Genomic DNA, 25,616 nt, shown 5'->3' with positions numbered 1-25,616 from the left:
CTGCCTTTTCCTTTGGGGAATTTCTCTGAGGCAAGGTAGGCTTTATTTTTCTATCTTCAGGGCTAGCTAGTTCCTTAGGCTGTGCCGAGTTGCATAGGGAGCGTTAGGCGCAATCCACGGCTATTTCTAGTGTGTTTGATAGGATTAGGGATTGCGGTCAGCAGAGTTCCCACGTCCCAGAGCTCGTCCTTTATTATCAGAAACTATCAGGTCATTCCGTGTGCTCTTAACCACCAGGTCCATTATTGTCCTGACCACCAGGTCATAACAGGGGCCATCATGAACTGTATGGAGCATTATATGGGGTTCCTGATTCAATAAGGATATTCAAAAACACTTAACCTACTGATGTCTCAATTAATTTTACTTTTATTGGTATCTATTTTTATTTTTGAAATTTACCAGTAGCTTCTGCATTTTCCACCCTAGGCTTATACTCGAGTCATTAAGTTTTCCCAGTTTTTGTGGCAAAATTAGGGGGGTCGGCTTATACTTGGGTCGGCTTATTCTCGAGTATATACGGTAGATTAGCCACAACATCTGCCTGCTTATCCATCATGTTCTATACTGTGCTGCTGACAAGGCTTTCAGTGCTGGCTATACACAGCCAGAAATGCGTGCCTGTCCGTTGTGTTTTATCCTGTACTGCTGCCATCCCTTGCATAGAGTAAATATAGGAAACTGCTCCCAAAAAAAGGGTAATTTTTGGATGGTTTGTTAAATAGCTATTTGTTTTCACTTTACAAACAACAAACTTGTAGCTCATCCTCAAAAAGGGAATGTTTCTGGATGGCTTAAAAGTTTATTCCAAAAACACAAGTTCTAACCTGTGATCACTTTGATTATGACAGGTGGACTCTGAGTGATCCTGATAATAGGGCACTGCAGCCCCATCTTGAATACAGTAGAGGTGTGCATATTCAACCTCCTTTCTATGGGACTGCTGGAAATAGCCAAGCATTGTTCTCAGCAGGCCCCTAGACGATGAATGGCTTGTAGGACAAGCATTCACTCTATTCAGGATGGGGCTGCACAACTCCATTCCCAGGATCACTTTAAATCTCGGCAATCAGCATGTTATGCCTTATTTTGTTTCTTCGTGAAGCAGATGTTCTCCAAGTGACTTTAGGCTTTTCCCAACCAAAAGTTTATTGCTCAGCTACCTGAAAAAAGTTTCAATGTCATTGTCAAAGGCTGATGAAATAAGCCATTGCTTCAGCTTCATTTTTTTCATTACCGTTTTTGGTGCAGTAATAAACCCGTCTGTTTTACCAGTAACTCAACTGCATGAGGACGTCAAACAGAAAAAGCACACCGTTGAATTATTTCACAAGATAATCAAATGCAATTTTTAATAATATTCAACAACATAATGAAAAAGAATAATAGAGATTTAATACAGATGCTTTAGAGTTGAGGGACGCGGCATTGTCACCACACAGCTTGTACGTTTGACCTTAAATCCTTAGTCTACATGCATGTCCTTTTTTTGGACTGTCATATTACCCTTAGAATGCTATTTGGCATAGCACTGTCCTTACACTAGTGGAAACTCCACTATATCTTTATTTAGAAGGTGGACCTTGCACTAATTTGTCTTGGACCTCTAAAGCCAATCTATCTACCTCAGCACAGTCACTTTTTTATCTCAAAATCCTCTCTAAGGAAAATTTTGTCATAAGGACATGCACTTTTTCCTTGATTTGATAAAATTATACTCTTATTTATTATACACTGTCATACTTTGTTTAACCCCTTCATGACCCAGCCTATTTTGACCTTAAAGACCTTGCCGTTTTTTGCAATTCTGACCAGTGTCCCTTTATGAGGTAATAACTCAGGAACGCTTCAACGGATCCTAGCGGTTCTGAGATTGTTTTTTCGTGACATATTGGGCTTCATGTTAGTGGTAAATTTAGGTCAATAAATTCTGCGTTTATTTGTGATAAAAACGGAAATTTGGCGAAAATTTTGAAAATTGCGTAATTTTCACATTTTGAATTTTTATTCTGTTAAACCAGAGAGATATGTGACACAAAATAGTTAATAAATAACATTTCCCACATGTTTACTTTACATCAGCACAATTTTGGAAACAAAATTTTTTTTTGTTAGGAAGTTATAAGGGTTAAAATTTGACCAGCGATTTGTCATTTTTACAACGAAATTTACAAAACCATTTTTTTTAGGGACCACCTCACATTTGAAGTCAGTTTGAGGGGTCTATATGGCTGAAAATACCCAAAAGTGACACCATTCTAAAAACTGCACCCCTCAAGGTACTCAAAACCACATTCAAGAAGTTTATTAACCCTTCAGGTGCTTCACAGCAGCAGAAGCAACATGGAAGGAAAAAATGAACATTTAACTTTTTAGTCACAAAAATTATCTTTTAGCAACAATTTTTTTATTTTCCCAATGGTAAAAGGAGAAACTGAACCACGAAAGTTGTTGTCCAATTTGTCCTGAGTACGCTGATACCTCATATGTGGGGGTAAACCACTGTTTGGGCGCACGGCAGGGCTTGGAAGGGAAGGAGCGCCATTTGACTTTTTGAATCAAAAATTGGCTCCACTCTTTAGCGGACACCATGTCACGTTTGGAGAGCCCCCGTGTGCCTAAAAATTGGAGCTCCCCCACAAGTGACCCCATTTTGGAAACTAGACGCCCCAAGGAACTTATTTAGATGCATAGTGAGCACTTTGAACCCCCAGGTGCTTCACAAATTGATCCGTAAAAATGAAAAAGTACTTTTTTTTCACAAAAAAATTCTTTTGGCCTCAATTTTTTCATTTTCACATGGGCAACAGGATAAAATGGATCCTAAAATGTGTTGGGCAATTTCTCCTGAGTACACCAATACCTCACATGTGGGGGTAAACCACTGTTTGGGCACATGGTAAGGCTCGGAAGGGAAGGAGCGCCATTTGACTTTTTGAATGAAAAATTATTTCCATCGTTAGCGGACACCATGTCGCGTTTGGATAGCTCCTGTGTGCCTAAACATTGGCGCTCCCCCACAAGTGACCCCATTTTGGAAACTAGACCCCCCAAGGAACTTATTTAGATGCCTAGTGAGCACTTTAAACCCTCAGGTGCTTCACAAATTGATCTGTAAAAATGAAAAAGTACTTTTTTTTCACAAAAAAATTCTTTTCGCCTCAATTTTTTCATTTTCACATGGGCAGTAGGATAAAATGGATCATAAAATTTGTTGGGCAATTTCTCCCGAGTACGCCGATACCTCATATGTGGGGGTAAACCACTGTTTGGGCACACGGCAGGGCTCGGAAGGGAAGGCGCGCCATTTGACTTTTTGAATGGAAAATTAGCTCCAATTGTTAGCGGACACCATGTCGCGTTTGGAGAGCCCCTGTGTGCCTAAACATTGGAGCTCCCCCACAAGTGACCCCATTTTGGAAACTAGACCCCCCAAGGAACTTATCTAGATGCATATTGAGCACTTTAAACCCCCAGGTGCTTCACAGAAGTTTATAACGCAGAGCCATGAAAATAAAAAATAATTTTTCTTTCCTCAAAAATGATTTTTTAGCCTGGAATTTCCTATTTTGCCAAGGATAATGGGAGAAATTGGACCCCAAATATTGTTGTCCAGTTTGTCCTGAGTACGCTGATACCCCATATGTGGGGGTAAACCACTGTTTGGGCGCACGGCAGGGCTCGGAAGGGATGGCACGCCATTTGGCTTTTTAAATGGAAAATTAGCTCCAATCATTAGCGGACACCATGTCACGTTTGGAGAGCCCCTGTGTGCTTAAACATTGGAGATCCCCCAGAAATGACACCATTTTGGAAACTAGACCCCCAAAGGAACTAATCTAGATGTGTGGTGAGGACTTTGAACCCCCAAGTGCTTCACAGAAGTTTATAACGCAGAGCCATGAAAATAAAAAAAAAAAAAAATATTTTCTCAAAAATGATCTTTTAGCCTGCAATTTTTTATTTTCCCAAGGGTAACAGTGCTTCATAGAAGTTTATAATGCAGAGCCGTGAAAATAATACGTTTTCTTTCCTCAAAAATAATTATTTAGCCCAGAATTTTTTATTTTCCCAAGGGTTACAGAAGAAATTGGACCCCAAAAGTTGTTGTCCAGTTTCTCCTGAGTACGCTGATACCCCATATGTGGGGGTAAACCACTGTTTGGGCACATGCCGAGGCTCGGAAGTGAAGTAGTGACGTTTTGAAATGCAGACTTTGATGGAATGCTCTGTGGGCGTCACGTTGCGTTTGCAGAGCCCCTGATGTGGCTTAACAGTAGAAACCCCCCACAAGTGACCCCATTTTAGAAACTAGACCCCCCAAGGAACTTATCTAGATATGTGGTGAGCACTTTGAACCCCCAAGTGCTTCACAGACGTTTACAACGCAGAGCCGTGAAAATAAAAAATCATTTTTCTTTCCTCAAAAATTATGTTTTAGCAAGCATTTTTTTAGATTCACAAGGGTAACAGGAGAAATTGGACCCCAGTAATTGTTGCGCAGTTTGTCCTGAGTATGCTGGTACCCTATATGTGGGGGTAAACCACTGTTTGGGCACACGTCAGGGCTCGGAAGTGAGGGAGCACCATTTGACTTTTTGAATACGAGATTGGCTGGAATCAATGGTGGCGCCATGTTGCGTTTGGAGACCCCTGATGTGCCTAAACAGTGGTAACCCCTCAATTCTACCTCCAACACTAACCCCAACACACCCCTAACTCTAATCCCAACTGTAGCCATAACCCTAATCACAACCCTAACCGCAACACACCCCTAACCACAACCCTAACCACAACACACCCCTAACCACAACCCTAATTCCAACCCTAACCCTAAGGCTATGTGCCCACGTTGTGGATTCGTGTGAGATATTTCCGCACCATTTTTGAAAAATCCACGGGTAAAAGGCACTGCGTTTTACCTGCGGATTTTCCGCGGATTTCCAGTGCTTTTTGTGCGGATTTCACCTGCGGATTCCTATTGAGGAACAGGTGTAAAACGCTGCGGAATCCGCACAAAGAATTGACATGCTGCGGAAAATACAACGCAGCGTTTCCGCGCGGTATTTTCCGCACCATGGGCACAGCGGATTTGGTTTTTCATATGTTTACATGGTACTGTAAACCTGATGGAACACTGCTGCGAATCCGCAGCGGCCAATCCGCAGCCAAATCCGCACAGTGTGCACATAGCCTAATTCTAAAGGTATGTGCACACGCTGCGGATCCGCAGCAGTTTCCCATGAGTTTACAGTTCAATGTAAACCTACGGGAAACAAAAATCGCTGTACACATGCTGCGGAAAAACTGCACGGAAACGCAGCGGTTTACATTCCGCAGCATGTCACTTCTTTGTGCGGATTCCGCAGCGGTTTTACAACTGCTCCAATAGAAAATCGCAGTTGTAAAACCGCAGTGAAATGCGCAGAAAAAAACGCGATAAATCCGCAGCGGTTTAGCACTGCGGATTTATCAAATCCTCAGCGGAAAAATCCGCAGAGGAACAGAATACGTGTGCACATACCGAAACCCTAACCCTAGCCCTAACCCTAGCCCTACCCCTAACCCTACCCCTAACCCTACCCCTAACCCTACCCCTAACCCTACCCCTAACCTTAACCCTATTCTAACATTAGTGGAAAAAAAAAAATTTCTTTATTTTTTTATTGTCCCTACCTATGGGGGTGACAAAGGGGGGGGGGGGTCATTTATTATTTTTTTTATTTTGATCACTGAGATATAATCTATCTCAGTGATCAAAATGCACTTTGGAACGAATCTGCCGGCCGGCAGATTCGGCGGGCGCACTGCACATGCGCCCGCCATTTTGGAAGATGGCGGCGCCCAGGGAGAAGACGGACGGGACCCCGGCTGGATCGGTAAGTATGATGGGGTGGGGGGGACCACGGGGGGGGGATCGGAGCACGGGGGGGGGGAATCGGAGCGCGGGAGGGGTGGAACGGAGAACGGGGGGCGTGGAACGGAGCACGGGGGGGCTGGAACGGAGCACGGGGGGGTGGAACGGAGCACCGGGGGGGGTGGATCGGAGTGCAGGGGGGGTGATCGGAGCACGGGGGGGTGATTGGAGCACGGGGGGAGCGGACAAGAGCACGGGGGGGAGCGGAGCACTGGACGGAGGGGAGCCGGAGCAGTGTACCGGCCAGATCGGGGGGCTGGGGGGGCGATCGGTGGGGTGGGGTGGGGGCACATTAGTATTTCCAGCCATGGCCGATGATATTTCAGCATCGGCCATGGCTGGATTGTAATATTTCACCCGTTATAATAGGTGAAATATTACAAATCGCTCTGATTGGCAGTTTCACTTTCAACAGCCAATCAGAGCGATCGTAGCCACGAGGGGGTGAAGCCACCCCCCCTGGGCTAAACTACCACTCCCCCTGTCCCTGCAGATCGGGTGAAATGGGAGTTAACCCTTTCACCCGGCCTGCAGGGACGCGATCTTTCCATGACGCCACATAGGCGTCATGGGTCGGAATGGCACCGACTTTCATGACGCCTACGTGGCGTCATGGGTCGGGAAGGGGTTAAAGGGAATCTGTCACCTGAATTTGGCGGGACAGGTTTGTGGTCATATGGGCGGGGTTTTCGGGTGTTTGATTCACCCTTTCCTTACCCGCTGGCTGCATGCTGGCCGCAATATTGGGTTGAAGTTCATGCTGTGTCCTCCGTAGTACACGCCTGCGCAAGGCAAGATTGGAGTTGGTAGGAAATTTACATTTTTTCTATGGACTATCAAAATTCAGGCTGGCACAGAGTTATAAAAAACGAAATTTATTCAAAATCCACCTCTTGTGTAATACCATTTATAGTTTTTTACATCATGTCCTGTTATTGTAACATTCCGTCTATAATTACAACAATGAGTCCCACCCTCGGGCGTGATATCTTACATACCGGAGGTGACAGACTCATTTAGATACGAGATATGGGGATGTAGCATTTGGAAGTTAAATTAATAGATTCCTTAATGAGTCTCATAACGCTCTTGAGAGCGTGTCTGATATTTGTAGTGGGACGCAATGTTATGATATGCCGCCGACATGATATGTCCGCTGCACACTGAAATGGCACTACTGCAAGCCTGGAACGTAGAGGAATGATGCCTCCGGCAGATCTGATAGCGTCATCTATGATGACACATTGAGTGGGTGGAGCTATGTCGCCGCAACCTAGAGGCGTGTCTTTGGAGATGTCGGATACATTGCAAGTCCAGATCTGACAGCGTCATCTAGGACGTTACACTGGGGGGCGTGGTTAAGACACCGCAGCCTGGGGGCACACTTCCGGAAATGACGTAGATAGTACAGGCCTGGAACGCAGAGGAATAAACAGCGTCATCTAGAAGGCGCACTGGGTGTGCGTGGTTATGACGCCTAAGGGCGGACTTCCGCCCTTTTCTGAACTTCCGGTGAGATGCACGAGGAGACGCACATGGAGGAACCCAGAAGTGATAGAGGTGGATTTTTTGACGTTTTGGCGTTTTAGGGTCATGAGGATTAATCTCTAACAAGTAGGTCTTTATAAAAAGCATAGACCAGAGCGGCAGCAGACCTCAGGATGATTTTGAACAAGGAGGTTGTTTATCCCTTGTGAGGGAAACACCTTCCTCCCCCAAACTTGCAATTTATTTACAGTGGGGCAAAAAAGTATTTAGTCAGTCAGCAATAGTGCAAGTTCCACCACTTAAAAAGATGAGAGGCGTCTGTAATTTACATCATAGGTAGACCTCAACTATGGGAGACAAACTGGGAAAAAAAAATCCTGAAAATCACATTGTCTGTTTTTTTAACATTTTATTTGCATATTATGGTGGAAAATAAGTATTTGGTCAGAAACAAAATTTCATCTCAATACTTTGTAATATATCCTTTGTTGGCAATGACAGGTCAAACGTTTTCTGTAAGTCTTCACAAGGTTGCCACACACTGTTGTTGGTATGTTGGCCCATTCCTCCATGCAGATCTCCTCTAGAGCAGTGATGTTTTTGGCTTTTCGCTTGGCAACACGGACTTTCAACTCCCTCCAAAGGTTTTCTATAGGGTTGAGATCTGGAGACTGACTAGGCCACTCCAGGACCTTGAAATGCTTCTTACGAAGCCACTCCTTCGTTGCCCTGGCGGTGTGCTTTGGATCATTGTCATGTTGAAAGACCCAGCCACGTTTCATCTTCAATGCCCTTGCTGATGGAAGGAGGTTCTGCAATATGAGATAACAGGTCATATAATATGTATGAATGATTGATATGTAAAGAGATATAACTCTGGATACTATTGTGTTATTGTGAAATTACCCCTTAAAATGCCTTACGTTAAAGTTTTGGAGACTTGCATTGGTATTCTGTCCCTATCCACAGATTCTTAAGCTCTCCTAAACAAGAAACCTGATCATTCAGCCAGGAAGCTTTCTCTATCCAACCCCCATTTTCAGGAGTGTCGGAAACTTATCTCTTAGAGAACAAAAGAATCTGCAGTCCAATATCAAACATGCTGAATCCTGACCTCCACCAACTTTAGACTGTCGACTAAACCTGATGATAGCCTAATGTTTATGTGGATCTTCAGTAGGCCACCCACAGTAGAAGGTGATATTGGCTTTTGTTTCTTAATTGGTGGTTATCTATTAGATTTATTCAACAGATATTGGATGATATCCTCCTCCTCATTTCTGATCTCTTCTACATTCCTAAATGGCATATACACTTGGTCAGGATCATTAGATAATGTGTGTGGTCGATCTTATTATTTTATAGAATGCACTTCTTACAGTGCATAGTAGTTGCAATTGGTTTACAACCATTTTTCATATTTGAAAACACAAAAGCGCACAGAGAGGTAAAAAAATACTCTGTTGTAAAAAAGTCACAGTAAATAAGCAAGTGCTAGTCAAAAAATGAAAAAATACAGGGTATTTAGTAATACTTTTTTTGCAAAAAAAAGGATGTTAAGCTGCTCCACCAATCGCCAAGGTATACCCTTAATAGAGCAGTCCTGTCTAATGTATATAATCCCTATCTGATGTATTAAAAACCTGATCATCTGTATAGTACCTGTTAGAGTTGAGCGACCTTGACCTTTTTAGAGTCGAGCCGGGTTTCGCGAAACCCGACTATCTCAAAAGTCGGGTCGAGTGAAATCGGCCGATTATGACGTAAAGTCGGGATCGACCGAAACACGAAACCCAATGCAAGTCAATGGGGCAGCATAGTCGGCAGTGAGTGGGGGCCAGGAAAACACCTAGAGTGCCCATTTTAATGTCAAAACCATCCATTCTTCTTAATGAAGCTTGTCAAGCGTAATTTACCTTATAATAATTGGAAGGCATTTGAAATTGGGGGTCATTTGGCTAAAGTTGTGGTGGGTAGGGCTGGTTCAAGTAATTAGTGGGCCCAGGAAATCTGGACCACGTCACGGCAGTGGAGCAGGGAGAGGTAAGTATTTCAACTTTGCAAGTGCTGTGAACCTGAGCAAGCAGGGGGGGCCCACTCGTTGGCATTGGCACTGGCACAGGGCCCCTCAAAGTACAGCGGTGTGTTTGCACGGCGGGGGCGCCTCCCACCGGCAGCAACACTTTTGCGTACTATGAGAGGCCCTGTGCCAGTGACGTCGCCAACTAGTATTCCTCCCCCCCACCTGATGAAGGAACCTGCACTTTCATCTGCACCTTCCTCTTTGTCCCCGTGTAAGGTGGTATGGTATGCGGGAAGAGCAACCTGACTTTCAGCAGGGTCACAATGTTGTTGTGTAGCGTGCACGGGGAATGTTGCATTATGGGTCAATGTACCAGCAGACTCATCTATCACTGGCTGGGCAATGGGCAGGATGAGGAGGAAGCACAGATATAGGCCCAAAGAATAAAGTTGGCTAAATGCAGTTCAAAATTGGTAACACAGAAATAACCAGGGGGCATTGCAGTGGAGGACAACTGGAATGAGAGGCTGATACAGAGAGTAGGCCCAAATCAGTAAGTAGTCGAAATGCAGTTCAAAATTGGCAACCGTAGTAAACAGGCGGCACAGCTTTGTTCAGTGGAGGAGAACAGCAAGGAGTGGCAGACACCGATAGTAGGCCCCAACCCAACTAGTAGGCAAAATGCAGTCTAACATTAACAACTACTTAACGAGCGCCTGAAAACGGAATTTCAGGACAGGAAACCAGGAGAACAGCAAGGAGTGGCAGACACCGATAGTAGGCCCCAAACCAACTAGTACGCCAAATGCAGTTGTTCCGTTTAACCACAATTTAATGAGAGCCTGAAGATAGAAGTTCAGGAAAGGCAACCTGGAGAACACCTTGGAGTGGAACACACCATCTCTCTACACCCCATACCCAATTTGTAGGCCTAATGCAGTGTAGTTTCCAAGAACTACTAAACGAGAGCCGGAAGATCGAAGCTCAGGAAAGGCAACCTGGAGAACACCTTGGAGTGGAACACACCATCTCTCTACACCCCATACCCAATTTGTAGGCCTAATGCAGCGTAGTTTCCAACAACTACTAAACGAGAGCATGATGATCGAAGCATTGGCGAGGAAACCTGGGGAACACCTTGGAGTGGAACACACCATCTCTCTACAGTGGAACACACCATCTCTCTACACCCCATACCCAATTTGTAGGCCTAATGCAGCGTAGTTTCCAACAACTACTAAACGAGAGCCGGAAGATCGAAGCTCAGGATAGGCAACCTGGGGAACACCTTGGAGTGGAACACACCATCTCTCTACACCCCATACCCAATTTGTAGGCCCAATGCAGCGTAGTTTCCAACAACTACTAAACGAGAGCCGGAAGATCGAAGCTCAGGAAAGGCAACCTGGGGAACACCTTGGAGTGTAACAAACCCTCTCTCTACACCACGGAAGGGCTGATTCTTAGGAAGGAAGGCTGTCGGAAAGAAGCAGGGCGCGTCCGAGGGTGATTATATTCTTATTAGGTATATACTCACCCTCGGACGCGCCCTGCTTCTTTATTTGTAATGAATGTTTATTTGCAATGTCGTTTTGACTTACTCTATTTTTTGGTAAATAATGATTTTATTATTTTCATTGTTTTGCATCTTCTTGGCAATAATATAAAGAAGACGCGACAGGACAACACTCGGTGGATGCCATATCTGTGTTTAAAATTGAAAAAACCTTTCAGTTAACTACTTGCAGGAGAAAGTTATTGTAGCTGGTGGCCATTTTTAGTACTGTACCAGATTTTTGTTGTATGTATTTGTTTTTAATGTTAAAATGTCTGCATTTGATATCTCTCCAGTATTTTCTTTTTTATAAGCAAAATACTTATTTTTATATTTTCTGATGTTGGTTCCAGGGGTACACGGGCAGCAGTGGTGTGGTCAGTGGAGGCCTAGTGGAAGGAGTGACCGCAGACAGGCATCGAAGGCCTAAAATAATAACACATGGCTGTAGGCAATTTTAAATTGGTTCCAGGGGTACACGGGCAGCAGTGGTGTGGTCAGTGGAGGCCTAGTGGAAGGAGTGACCACAGACCGGCATCGAAGGCCTAAAATAATAACACATGGCTGTAGGCAATTTTAAATTGGTTCCAGGGGTACACGGGCAGCAGTGCCCTGGTCAGTGTAGTAGTAGTTGAAAGAATGGACCGCAGACAGGCATCGAAGGCCTAAAATAAAAAAATTGGGCTGGCTGTAGGCAATTTTAAATTGGTTCCAGGGGTACACGGGCAGCAGTGGTGTGGTCAGTGGAGGCCTAGTGGAAGGAGTGACCGCAGACAGGCATCGAAGGCCTAAAATAATAACACATGGCTGTAGGCAATTTTAAATTGGTTCCAGGGGTACACGGGCAGCAGTGGTGTGGTCAGTGGAGGCCTAGTGGAAGGAGTGACCGCAGACAGGCATCGAAGGCCTAAAATAATAGCACATGGCTGTAGGCAATTTTAAATTGGTTCCAGGGGTACACGGGCAGCAGTGCCCTGGTCAGTGTAGTAGTAGTTGAAAGAATGGACCGCAGACAGGCATCGAAGGCCTAAAATAAAAAAAATTGGGCTGGCTGTAGGCAATTTTAAATTGGTTCCAGGGGTACACGGGCAGCAGTGGTGTGGTCAGTGGAGGCCTAGTGGAAGGAGTGACCGCAGACAGGCATCGAAGGCCTAAAATAATAACACATGGCTGTAGGCAATTTTAAATTGGTTCCAGGGGTACACGGGCAGCAGTGCCCTGGTCAGTGTAGTAGTAGTTGAAAGAATGGACCGCAGACAGGCATCGAAGGCCTAAAATAAAAAAATTGGGCTGGCTGTAGGCAATTTTAAATTGGTTCCAGGGGTACACGGGCAGCAGGGGTGTGGTCAGTGGAGGCCTAGTGGAAGGAGTGACCGCAGACAGGCATCGAAGGCCTAAAATAATAACACATGGCTGTAGGCAATTTTAAATTGGTTCCAGGGGTACACGGGCAGCAGTGGTGTGGTCAGTGGAGGCCTAGTGGAAGGAGTGACCTCAGACAGGCATCGAAGGCCTAACATAACAAAAATGTCAATACAATGGTATTGTCAGTGGCAGGCATTGAAGGATGTCAGCGCATAGACTAAACATTGGTGGAGCTGTGAGATAATTTTGCAAGTGGTAGAGCACTGTTTGAGCTGGGGTGGGGGGAAACTGTCTTGTGGCCGGCGGTACAGGCCCAGGGCCCCTCATATTACAACGGTGTGTCTGACGTTGGGTGCGCACCACCACCGCCAGAGACACTTTATTGTACTAGGAGGGACCCAGTGGCAGTGCCGTCGACCAAAAGCGGGCTCACCTACCTCTTCAGACAAACTGCACTCTCACGGGTGCTGTCGCCAAGTGTCGATACCACGGCCCCGTGTGGGGAGTTTGGCCATTTAGTGAGGTGTAAACATGTCGTATGCTGGACAATCAGGTGCAGAAAATTACGAGATTGGAAAAGGCATTCAGAATAGTCCACAGGCAAGACCTTTTCATAGGAAAGCTAGGTGTCAGCCGGGCAAGGTGGGGCAAAAGATTTCGAAATCCAGTTGTGGTTCATTTTAATGAAGGTTAGATCATCTACATTTTGGGTAGCCAGACGAGTCCTTTTTTCTGTTAGTATTGAACCTGCAGCACTGAATACTCTTTCTGATAGGACACTAGCTGCCGGGCAAGCAAGCTCCTGCAATGCATATTCTGGCCAGGTGTCTAATTTTGATGCCCAGTAATCAAATGGGAATGACGGTTGAGGGAGAACATCGATAAGGGATGAAAAATAGTTTGTAACCATACTGGACAAATGTTGTCTCCTGTCACTTTGAATTGATGCTGCAGTACCTGTCCTGTCTGCGGTCATAGCAAAATCACTCCACAACCTGGTCAGAAAACCCCTCTGGCCAACGCCACTTCTGATTTCTGCCCCTCTAACTCCTCTGGTCTGCTGGCCCCTGCAGCTCGTGTGAGAACGATCACGGGCGCTGTGTGCAGGGAATGCCAGAAGCAAACGGTCAACAAGAGTTGATTGTTTGGTTGCTAATATTAGTTCCAAGTTCTCATGTGGCATTATATTTTGCAATTTGCCTTTATAGCGAGGATCAAGGAGGCAGGCCAACCAGTAATCGTCATCATTCATCATTTTAGTTATGCGTGTGTCCCTTTTGAGGATACGTAAGGCATAATCCGCCATGTGGGCCAAAGTTCCAGTTCTCAAATCTGCGGTTGTGCTTGGTTGAGGGGCAGTTTCAGGCAAATCCACGTCACTTGTGTCCCTCAAAAAACCAGAACCCGGCCTTGCCGCGCCACCAATTTCCAGTGGCCCCGGAAAAGCTTCCTCATTAAAAATATAATCATCCCCATCATCCTCCTCGTCCTCCTCCTCCTCTTCGCCCGCTACCTCGTCCTGTACACTGCCCTGGCCAGACAATGGCTGACTGTCATCAAGGCTTTCCTCTTCCTCAGCTGCAGACGCCTGATCCTTTATGTGCGTCAAACTTTGCATCAGCAGACGCATTAGGGGGATGCTCATGCTTATTATGGCGTTGTCTGCACTAACCAGCCGTGTGCATTCCTCAAAACACTGAAGGACTTGACACATGTCTTGAATCTTCGACCATTGCACACCTGACAACTCCATGTCTGCCATCCTACTGCCTGCCCGTGTATGTGTATCCTCCCACAAAAACATAACAGCCCGCCTCTGTTCGCACAGTCTCTGAAGCATGTGCAGTGTTGAGTTCCACCTTGTTGCAACGTCTATGATTAGGCGATGCTGGGGAAGGTTCAAAGAACGCTGATAGGTCTGCATACGGCTGGAGTGTACGGGCGAACGGCGGATATGTGAGCAAAGTCCACGCACTTTGAGGAGCAGGTCGGATAACCCCGGATAACTTTTCAGGAAGCACTGCACCACCAGGTTTAAGGTGTGAGCCAGGCAAGGAATGTGTTTCAGTTGGGAAAGGGAGATGGCAGCCATGAAATTCCTTCCGTTATCACTCACTACCTTGCCTGCCTCAAGATCTACAGTGCCCAGCCACGACTGCGTTTCTTTCTGCAAGAACTCGGACAGAACTTCCGCGGTGTGTCTGTTGTCGCCCAAACACTTCATAGCCAATACAGCCTGCTGACGTTTGCCAGTAGCTGCCCCATAATGGGAGACCTGGTGTGCAACAGTGGCAGCTGCGGATGGAGTGGTTGTGCGACTGCGGTCTGTGGACGAGCTCTCGCTTCTGCAGGAGGACGAAGAGGAGGAGGAGGGGGTGCGAACGGCTACAGCCAATTGTTTCCTAGACCGTGGGCTAGGCAGAACTGTCCCAAACTTGCTGTCCCCTGTGGACCCTGCATCCACCACATTTACCCAGTGTGCCGTGATGGACACGTAACGTCCCTGGCCATGCCTACTGGTCCATGCATCTGTTGTCAGGTGCACCTTTGTGCTCACAGATTGCCTGAGTGCATGGACGATGCGCTCTTTAACATGCTGGTGGAGGGCTGGGATGGCTTTTCTGGAAAAAAAAGTGTCGACTGGGTAGCTCGTAGCGTGGTACAGCGTAGTCCATCAGGGCTTTGAAAGCTTCGCTTTCAACTAACCGGTAGGGCATCATCTCTAACGAGATTAGTCTAGCTATGTGTGCGTTCAAACCCTGTGTACGCGGATGCGAGGCTAAGTACTTCCTTTTTCTAACCATAGTCTCATGTAGGGTGAGCTGGACTGGAGAGCTGGAGATCGTGGAACTAGCGGGGGTGCCGGTGGACATGGCAGACTGAGAGACGGTGGGAGATGGTATTGTTGCCACCGGTGCCCTAGATGCAGTGTTTCCTACTACGAAACTGGTGATTCCCTGACCCTGACGGCTTTGGCCTGACAAAGAAACCTGCACAGATACTGCAGGTGGTGCGGAAAATGGTGGCCCTACACTGCCGGAAGGGATGTTGCGTTGCTGACTAGCTTCATTGGCCGAGGGTGCTACAACCTTAAGGGACGTTTGGTAGTTAGTCCAGGCTTGCAAATGCATGGTGGTTAAATGTCTATGCATGCAACTTGTATTGAGACTTTTCAGATTCTGTCCTCTGCTTAAGGTAGTTGAACATTTTTGACAGATGACTTTGCGCAGATCAATTGGATGTTGTTTAAAAAAATGCCAGACTGCACTCTTTCTAGCATCGGATACCTTTTCAGGCATTGCAGACTGAGCTTTAACCGGATGGCCACGCTGTCCTCCAACAGGTTTTAGCTTTGCCACGCGTTTTGGGCAAGATACGGGCCCGGCAGATGGAACCTGTTGCGATGTTGATGCCTGCTGCGGCCCCTCCTCCTCCGCTTCAGAACTGCTGCCGCCTGCACCCTGTTCCCCCAATGGCTGCCAATCGGGGTCAAGAACTGGGTCATCTATTACCTCTTCTTGTAGCTCGTGTGCAACTTCGTCTGTGTCACCGTGTCGGTCGGTGGTATAGCGTTCGTGATGGGGCAACATAGTCTCATCAGGGTCTGATTCTTGATCAGCACCCTGCGAGGGCAATGTTGTGGTCTGAGTCAAAGGACCAGCATAGTAGTCTGGCTGTGGCTGTGCATCAGTGCACTCCATGTCAGATTCAACTTGTAATGGGCATGGACTGTTAACTGCTTCACTTTCTAAGCCAGGGACGGTATGTGTAAAGAGCTCCATGGAGTAACCCGTTGTGTCGCCTGCTGCATTTTTCTCTGTTGTTGTTTTTGCTGAAGAGGACAAGGAAGCGACTTGTCCCTGACCGTGAACATCCACTAACGACGCGCTGCTTTGACATTTACCAGTTTCACGAGAGGAGGCAAAAGAGCTAGAGGCTGAGTCAGCAAGATAAGCCAAAACTTGCTCTTGCTACTCCGGCTTTAAAAGCGGTTTTCCTACTCCCAGAAAAGGGAGCGTTCGAGGCCTTGTGTAGCCAGACGACGAACCTGGCTCCACAGCTCCAGACTTAGGTGCAATATTTTTTTTCCCACGACCAGCTGATGCTCCACCACTACCACTACCCTCATTACCAGCTGACAATGAACGGCCCCGGCCACGACCTCTTCCACCATACTTCCTCATTGTTTTAAAAACGTAAACAAACTAACGGTATTTGTTGCTGTCACACAAATTACACGGTGAGCTATAACTTCAGTATGATTTAGCTACCCCTTTAGAGGTGAGTGAGACCACAACGAAAATCAGGCACAATGTTACACACTCTGTTGTTGGTGGCAACAAATGAGAGAGATGCCACACACGCAGGACTGTCACTGAAGCACAAATGTAAATATTAATCTCCCACTGATTTGATTTTTTTTTTTTTTTCAGGGAGACTTTAGAAAAAAAAAAAAAATAGAATAAAATGATTTTTTCAGGAAGAATTTAGAAACCAAAGAAAATAAAATGATTTTTTCAGGGAGAATTTAGAAAACAAATAAAACAAAAAAAGGCTTTCTATGGCCCACTGAGTGAGAGATGACGCACACAGGAGTCAGGAGTGGCACACAAGCCCAGAGGCCAATATTTATCTCCCACTTTTTTTTTTTTGTTCCAGGGAAAATTTATAAACCCAATAAAAAAAATAATAAATAGGCTTTCTATGGCCCACTATCTGAGAGACAGAGAGAGATGGCACGCTTAGGACTGGCACACAAGCCCAAAGGCCAATATTAATCTCCCTTTTTTTTTGTAAGGGAGAATTTATAAAACCAAAAAAAAATAAATAAATAGGCTTTCTATGGCCCACTATTTGTGAGAGAGATGGCACGCTCAGGACTGGCACACAAGCCCAGAGGCCAATATTAATCTCCCACTGATTGATTTATTGATTTTTTCAGGTAGAATTTAGAACCCAAATAAAGCAAAAAAAAAAACAAAAAAGGGCTTTCTATGGCCCACTGAGTGAGTGATGATGCACACAGGAGTCAGGAGTGGCACACAAGCCCTGAGGCCAATATTTTTCTCCCACTGATTGATGTAGTGATTTTTTCAGGTAGATTTTAGAAACAAAATCAAGCAAAAAAATAAATAGGCTTTCTATGGCCCACTGAGTGAGTGATGATGCACACAGGAGTCAAGAGTGGCACACAAGCCCTGAGGCCAATATTTTTCTCCCACTGATTGATGTAGTGATTTTTTCAGGTAGATTTTATAACCCAAATCAAGCAAAAAAATAAATAGGCTTTCTATGGCCCACTGAGTGAGAGATGACACAGACAGGGATGGCACTCTAGCAGAAATGTCAATCTTAATCTCCCACAAAAAAAAAAAAAAAAAAAACAGGGAGTGTCCTTCAATTACTATCTCCCTGCAGTAATCTCAGCCAGGTATGGCAGGCAGCAATAAGGAGTGGACTGATGCACAAATTAAATAAAAAGTGTGTACAAACCAAAAAGATAGCTGTGCAGAAAGGAAGGAACAAGAGGATTTGTGCTTTGAAAAAAGCAGTTGGTTTGCACAGCGGCGTACACACAGCAATGCAGCTATCAGGGAGCCTTCTAGGGCAGCCCAATGAGCTACAGCGCTGAGGGGGAAAAAAAAAAAAATGTAGCTTCCACTGTCCCTGCACACCGAAGGTGGTGTTGGGCAGTGGAAATCGCTACAGCACAAGCGGTTTGGTGGTTAATGGACCCTGCCTAACGCTATCCCTGCTTCTGACGAAGCGGCAGCAACCTCTCCCTAAGCTCAGATCAGCAGCAGTAACATGGCGGTCGGCGGGAACTCCCCTTTATAGCCCCTGTGACGCCGCAGACAGCAAGCCAATCACTGCAATGCCCTTCTCTAAGATGGTGGGGACCAGGACCTATGTCATCACGCTGCCCACACTCTGCGTTTACCTTCATTGGCTGAGAAATGGCGCTTTTCGCGTCATTGAAACGCGACTTTGGCGCGAAAGTCGCGTACCGCATGGCCGACCCCGCACAGGGGTCGGATCGGGTTTCATGAAACCCGACTTTGCCAAAAGTCGGCGACTTTTGAAAATGAACGACCCGTTTCGCTCAACCCTAGTACCTGTATGAACAGGGCTCAGAGAGAAAATATCCACGTTGAACATGCAAAATGGAACAGCTACAATGCAAATGACCCACAGAGGAGTGGTGAACTCCCCAGTCTTGTAGAAACAAGAGAACAATTATAAAACCAAAAACACATGGGCCATCTGCATAGCGAACAAGTCTGTAGAAACCTGTTCACACCACCAAAGAACTTGAAAACACTAAAGCGCACAGAGAGGTCAAAAACAACATGTGTTTTTGGTTTTATAATTGTTCTCTTGTTTCTACTAGACTGGGGAGTTCACTGTTATGACCTGGTGGTTAGGAGCACCCGGAATGACCTGATGGTTAAACTCACAGTACAAGCTCTGGGAAGTGGGAACTTTGCTGACCGCAATCCCTAATCCTAGAACTAGAAATAGCCGTGGAGCGTACCTAACAGGCCTAGACGCCTCAGCACAGCCTAAGAACTAGCTAGCCCTAGAGATAGAAAATAAAGCCTACCTTGCCTCAGAGAAATTTCCCCAAAGGAAAAGGCAGCCCCCCACAAATATTAACTGTGAGTTAAGATGAAAGTCACAAACACAGAAATGAAACAGGTTTTAGCAAAGGGAGGCCAGACTAACTAAATAGACAGAGGATAGGAAAGGTATCTTTGCGGTCAGCACCAAAACTACAAAAGACCACACAGAGTGTGCAAAAAGACCCCCGCACCGACTCACGGTGCGGAGGCGCCACCCTGCATCCCAGAGCTTCCAGCTAGCAAGACAAAATCATGAAAGCAAGCTGGACTAGAAAACCATGAACAGAAAATAAACGGGGACTTAGCTTCTTGCAGGAAGAGACAGGTCTCCAGAAAGATCCAAGAGCGAACTGAACCAGCACAGGAACATTGACAGCTGGCATGGAGTAACGATCTGAGTGGAGTTAAATAGAGCAGCCAACCAAAGGATAAACCACGTCACCTGTGTAAGGAACCTCAGAAGCAGCAGCTTCACTCACAGCCACCAGAGGGAGTCCATGGACAGAACTCGCCGAAGTACCATTCACGACCACAGGAGGGAGTTCAACAACAGAATTCACAACAGTTCACCACTCCTCTGTGGGTCATTTGCATTGTAGCTGTTCCATCTCGCATGTTCAACGTGGATATTTTCTCTCTGAGTCCTGTTCATACAGGTACTATACAGATGATCAGGTTTTTAATACATCAGATAGGGATTATATACATTAGACAAGGCTGCTCTATTAAGGGTATACCTTGGCGATTGGTGGAGCAGCTTAACATACTTTATTCAGTCGCCATGACAGCACAACGAGAGAGGGGATCCGCCCTTCAGGGACAGGAAACCTCAGACATAAAAGGGCGGCACTTCACTCCCCCGCCAGTTGGTTTCCTGTCCCTGACAGTGGAACCTCTTCAGACAGGCCCAGAGAAGAGGGTTGAAGATAGAAGCTATCCCACTCCTGACAGGCCGATGCAGGTAGCGGGGGTCCCCTACCTCGGCCTGATCAGGGGGATGGAAGCACCACACGGCAGGGGGACTGTCTGTGTAGGTGACAGCAGGAGGAAGCAGCCCTAAGCGGGGGGCTTGACTTCTGTGGTGCCGCTGTTCACCTGGTACGTGAGGCCCAATGGTGCGCATCTGCCGGAGCTTCTGGGGTCGGTCCGCCGCTGCTGCTGGGGTCTGCGGTGGCTAGGTGAGCGCTGCCGTCCTTGTTCGGCGCGTCTGCTCTCATCGCCGCGGCCGCGTCCGGAAGGGGCGTGTCCTGATGACGCGGGTGCGGCGCGGGGCGATGACGCGGCCGCGCATGCGCGGTAGCGTCTTATCCTGGCTAATGGCGGCGCCCGGCGTCGCAGGGGGGGATTTTGGCCTCAGGGTGTCTGGCGCTCTACGGGCGCTAGCGGGGGCAGTACCAATTAGCGGTGCACCGAGGGATGTCCCTGCTGACCCCCCATCCGGGGGTGGTACCCAGGGGGATAGATTTAAACGCTGCACTGAGGCCTCAACATTGTTCCTGTCCACCATCTTGGAATGGAGTCTCTGGAAGGAACACCGCAGCTGGGCGGTGAGCAGCAGCAGTTACCTGAACAACCTTTGAGCAGCTCCCAGCGGCGTTCTAGTGGCAGTAGTCGCGCTGGTAGAGCCAAAGAAACTCAGAAGTCAACTAAGTCCTCTGGCCGTAAGGAATCTCCGGCTAAGAAGGACCCCCCGATCACGGTACCATTCACTGCAGGGATGGGTAAGTGAGCTTCGTGAAAGTACATTTCTGATAGCTGTCCCTCCTTGTATTCCCTCTCTCCTTATTAGGGGAGGAAATCTGTGTCCAAATCCAAACATAGAGAGTGTGCCATCTGTACGGAACCTCTTCCGGATGGACATAAAAAGAAATTGTGCAGCATCTGCATTCAACAATTAATTGAGGACGAGACCCCTGACCTTACGTCTACTCTTAGGGATCTGGTTAGACAGGAGGTCAGAGATTCCATAAGGTCTCAGAAGACAGTTTCAAAAAAGAGGAAGGAGATATTATCCCCAGCCTCGGATGTGGATTCAGACACGGGTGATGTGAGTTCGGATTCTCATCCGTCATCATCATCAGAGGACGTGGAATCTAGTCGAACCTGTCTATCACTGGACAGGGTTAACCGCTTAGTCAAAGCTGTCAATAGCACTATGGGCATTGAGGAGACCCAGGCGGAATGTTCCATCCAGGATATAATGTTTAAAGGCATAGATCGCAAATCCAGAAGAGTATTTCCCGTAGTTGATAAAGTTAAGTCTCTGATTACGAGAGAATGGAAAAAACCCGAAAGGAAGGGGTCTCTCCCACCAGCGTTCAAAAGAAGATATCCCTTTGAGGAAGAAGCTTCTTCCTCCTGGGACAAGGTCCCGAAACTGGATGCGGCGGTGGCTAAAGCATGTAAAAAGACGTCTCTTCCGTTTGAGGATCTGGGGAGCCTAAAAGACCCGCTTGATAGGAAAGCTGAGGTATTCCTTAAAGGAGCTTGGGAAACATCAGCGGGTTCCCTGAGACCAGCGATTGCGGCCACCTGCACTGCCCGGTCGTTGATGGTATGGCTGGGTAATCTAGAAGACCAGCTCAAAGATAAGGTTCCTAGGAGCGAGATCCTATCATCTATGTCTATGATTCAGGATGCAGCAGCCTTCCTTGCGGATGCGTCAGCCGATTCTGTTAGGCTAGCGGCAAGGTCATCAGCACTGTCCAATGCGGCCCGTAGGGCTCTTTGGATAAAATGCTGGCCAGGAGACTTGCAGGCCAGATCAAAACTATGTGGCATCCCCTGTGAGGGGGTTCATTTGTTTGGCCCAGTGCTGGATGAGCTTCTAGAAAAAGCAGGTGACAGTAAGAAGCGATTCCCTCTCCTAACAAGACCCTTCTATAGACGGGACTATAATAGAGGAGGGCCATATCGCCGAAGATCGGACAGGGATTCAAATAGAGAATCGACCAGATACAACTCTTACAGGAGAAGAGGTAGAGGTTACATGTTTAACTCTTCTAGAGACTCTAAAAAGCATCAATGACTGGCGGCCCAGGTGGGCGGTAGACTTTTGGCCTTCTACCCAGCCTGGGTAAAAATCACCAATAGTCCATGGATACTCAGTATCATTAAAGAGGGGCTAAAGTTCCAATTCCACCATACCCCCCTGGAAAAATTCAAATTAACTCCTATCCGTTCTTCTCCCGCAGAACAGTTGGCGTTGGAGTCAGAGGTTCGAGATCTCCAAAAAAAGGGGGTTCTCGTTAAAGGACCTACGGAGGAACAAGGTACGGGGTTTTACTCCCCTTTATTCCTGGTAAAGAAGCCAGATGGATCTTATCGTACCATCATCAATCTGAAGGGCCTGAATGTATTCCTGCTGGTCCCATCCTTTAAAATGGAATCTGTGAAGTCGGCAATAAAGCTTCTTTTTCACAATTGCTTCATGGTTGTCTTAGATCTGAAAGACGCCTATTATCATGTCCCGATACATGCAACTCATCAGCGCTTTCTCAGGGTGGCGATTTCTCTTGCCGGCACAGTGGAGCACTTTCAATATCGGGCACTCCCCTTTGGTGTTGCAGTCGCACCTCGGGTGTTCACTAAGATTATGGTGGAGGTTATGGCACACCTTCATGAGCAAAATATACTAATAATTCCCTATCTGGATGATTTATTGATCGTTGGGCGCTCAGAGGTACACTGTAAAGAACAGTTGGGGAAAGTGATGGCGGCGTTACACAACTTAGGATGGATTATCAATCTCAAAAAGTCGCGTCTTCAGCCCTCAACATCACAGCAGTTCTTGGGTCTTACTGTGGATTCAGCTCAGCAGGAATGTCGCCTGCCAGACTCAAAAGTTGATACTATTCTCCGGCTGGCCTCCAGAGCAATTAGTAATCCCGTAGTTTCCCTAAGAAGTGCTATATCACTCTTAGGTTCACTTACTTCTTGTTTTCCGGCGGTGATGTGGGCACAGTTTCACTCCAGGGCTCTGCAATGGGATGTTCTGCATAATTTTCGGCGTCTGGGCGCTAACCTTGACAAAAAATTTTCCCTATCTGTAGAGGCCACGGGTTCACTAAGGTGGTGGACACACATCCCTAATCTGCGTAAAGGGGTACCTTGGACATATCAGATATCACGGGTAATAACAACGGATGCTAGCCCCACGGGGTGGGGAGCACACTGGGAGGGCAATTGCATTCAGGGTCTGTGGTCCCATTCTGAGCGAGACACGTCCTCCAATCTGAAGGAATTGATGGCGGTGGAACGCGCCTTAGATAGGTTCCTTATACCTCTGCAGGGTAGACATGTTAGGATACTCTCTGACAACCAGGTGACCGTTGCTTATGTGAACCACCAAGGAGGTACACGGTCTAGGTCATTAATGAACGTTACAAATCATATCTTTCAGATGGCCGAAAATCACCTGCTCTCCCTTACGGCCCTTCATATAAAGGGAAATCTAAATACCATGGCCGATTACTTAAGCCGCAACGAGCTCAAACAAGGGGACTGGTCTCTAAAACCGGCTGTCTTCAATCAGATCGTGCGGTTGTGGGGATGTCCAGAGATAGATCTGTTTGCCAGTCGAGGAAACAAGAAACTCCATCAATTCTGTTCCCTAGACCCAAGGGACAACCCGTACGCAGTCGACGCTCTTCTGATCCCCTGGAATTTCAATCTCGCCTACGCTTTCCCTCCTCTGAATCTCATTCCTATAGTTCTGAGGAAAATTCCGGAAGACGGAGCCCGAGTGGTTTTAATACCCCCATTCTGGCCCAGAAGGTCTTGGTTCCCATGGTTGAGAAGCATGTCCATTTCCCAACCATGGATCCTCCCAGAAATACCGGACCTCCTTTCCCAGGGTCCAGTCTTCCATCCACGAGTAACCAACTTGCACCTGACAGCGTGGAACTTGAGAGGTCACTTCTGAAAGGAAAGGGTTTCTCCCAGAATCTTGTAAATACTCTACTTAAAAGTAGGAAAGCCTCCACGACTAGCATTTATGTTAGGGTATGGAGGAAGTTCCTATCAAGTTCAGGAGCACAAATCGATCAAAAACCTGATATTGCTCAGATCCTAGAATTTTTACAGAAGGGCCTAGAGTTAGGCTTAGCCACCAGCACCCTTAGAGTTCAGGTTTCAGCTCTAGGGGCACTATATAATTCCAACATAGCCAGTAATCACTGGATAACAAGGTTTTTTAAAGCGGTCACCAGATCCAGGCCGGTTGTTAAACAGAGAATAGTTCCATGGGACCTAAATCTTGTTCTCTCAGCTCTAACACAAGCTCCGTTCGAGCCTATTGACTCTGTCCCGATCAAGATCCTGTCGGTCAAAACAGCCCTCTTAGTTGCTCTTACATCGGCAAGAAGGGTTAGTGATCTTCAGGCATTATCCAGGCAACGTCCATATATGCAATTTTTGGAAGATGGAGTGGTGATGAGTCCTGACCCTCTTTATCTTCCAAAGGTTGCCTCAAAATTTCATAGATCCCAGGAGGTGATCCTACCTTCATTTTGTCCTAATCCCTCTAACAATAAGGAGCAGAGATTTCATTGTTTGGACGTACGTAGGTGCCTTCTTAAATACATTTCAGTAACAGACACCTGGAAAAAAGACCACGCATTATTTTTATCCTACCAGGGGGTCAGGAAGGGACTTAGAGTATCAAAAAATACCCTAGCCAGATGGATTAGGGAGGCGATATCTCTTGCTTATACCGCAGGTGGCGTGGAGATTCCAGAAGGTATAAAGGCTCACTCCACTCGTGCGGTAGCCACATCCTGGGCTGAGAGAGCAGAAGTATCGATTGAGGACATCTGTAAGGCGGCCACATGGTCTTCTCCATCCACCTTTCTTAGACACTATAGATTAGATCTAGGTGGCTCCTCCGACCTCACGTTTGGGAGAAGGGTGCTGGAAGCTATTATCCCTCCCTAGTCACTTTTTCACTTCTCTGAAAGTCTCTCGTTGTGCTGTCATGGCGACTGAATAAATACGTACGCTACTCACCTGGTAGCAGTGTTTTTTCAGGAGCCATGACAGCACCCTTATATTCCCTACCCTCTTTGTTTATGGGTTCAACACTTCCTTTAGAGAAATTCCTAAGTTTATTCACTGGGTGAATTGTACCATATATTAATATTGTTTATGTGCTACTAACCTAGAAGGTCCTTTCATACTCTGTAAACCAACTGGCGGGAGAGTGAAGTGCCGCCCTTTTATGTCTGAGGTTTCCTGTCCCTGAAGGGCGGATCCCCTCTCTCGTTGTGCTGTCATGGCTCCTGAAAAAACACTGCTACCAGGTGAGTAGCGTACGTATTTTTTTGCAAAAAAACGTATTAACTAAATACCCTGTATTTTTTCATTTTTTGACTAGCACTTGCTTATTTACTGTGACTTTTTTACAACACAGTATTTTTTGACCTCTCTGTGCGCTTTTGTGTTTTCAAGTTCTTTGGTGGTGTGAACAGGTTTCTACAGACTTGTTCGCTATGCAGATGGCCCATGTGTTTTTGGTTTTTCATTTTTCATATTTGCTGTGATCTCTATATTTAACTTTTTGTGATGGTGGTAAGTTAAACAAGACTTGAAAAAGCAAATTTGAGCCATTTGTTTGTGACATGAGTGGTAAATGTTATATTTTAGCTG

At 46.5% G+C, this 25,616-nt stretch overlaps 1 protein-coding gene and 1 long non-coding RNA gene across 2 annotated transcripts in view; one reads left to right on the top strand and one right to left on the bottom strand.

Annotated features, from left to right (window-relative positions):
- Window positions 1–25,616, top strand: part of LOC138664045 (zinc finger protein 773-like) — a 47,421-nt gene that overhangs the window by 8,465 nt on the left and 13,340 nt on the right. The gene's annotated exons all lie outside the window — the stretch shown is intronic.
- LOC138664059 (uncharacterized) overlaps window positions 7,839–25,616 on the bottom strand; it is a 205,456-nt gene continuing 187,678 nt past the window's right edge. Inside the window, exon 3 of the long non-coding RNA XR_011318287.1 lies at window positions 7,839–8,217. This is a non-coding gene — a long non-coding RNA (uncharacterized lncRNA). The remainder of the gene's footprint in view (window positions 8,218–25,616) is intronic.

Source organism: Ranitomeya imitator, chromosome 2 (assembly GCF_032444005.1).
Source record: "Ranitomeya imitator isolate aRanImi1 chromosome 2, aRanImi1.pri, whole genome shotgun sequence".
Classification (NCBI taxonomy): Eukaryota; Metazoa; Chordata; class Amphibia; order Anura; family Dendrobatidae; genus Ranitomeya; species Ranitomeya imitator.
Note: the sequence above shows the minus strand (reverse complement) of the source record. Positions and strands in the feature narration are given on the sequence as shown.